The sequence below is a fragment of the Glandiceps talaboti genome, chromosome 18 (genome assembly GCF_964340395.1).
Source record: "Glandiceps talaboti chromosome 18, keGlaTala1.1, whole genome shotgun sequence".
NCBI classification, from domain to species: Eukaryota; Metazoa; Hemichordata; class Enteropneusta; family Spengelidae; genus Glandiceps; species Glandiceps talaboti.
In genome coordinates this window covers 14,469,792-14,470,000 of record NC_135566.1, presented here as the reverse complement: position 1 = coordinate 14,470,000, position 209 = coordinate 14,469,792, and the positions used below count along the sequence as shown (strand labels likewise).

The 209-nt window shown below is 23.0% G+C and overlaps 1 pseudogene; it reads left to right on the top strand.

Annotated features, from left to right (window-relative positions):
* LOC144449723 (macrophage migration inhibitory factor pseudogene) overlaps window positions 1-115 on the top strand; it is a 1,989-nt pseudogene extending 1,874 nt beyond the window's left edge.
* Window positions 116-209: the final 94 nt, after the last annotated feature.

Sequence of the window (209 nt, the reverse complement as noted above, 5' to 3'; positions counted from 1 at the left end):
TCACACAGTAGGATATTCATGTATTTTTTTGTACTTTTTTTTCAGGATGGTTATTATTTTTAATAATCTGGAAGGCGAGAACGTTGGTAACGACATGACCACTTTTGCTGTGTAAAAAATTCGTTACGCACCCTTGTAGAATATATATATATATATATATATATATATATATATATATATATATATATATATATATATATATATATATA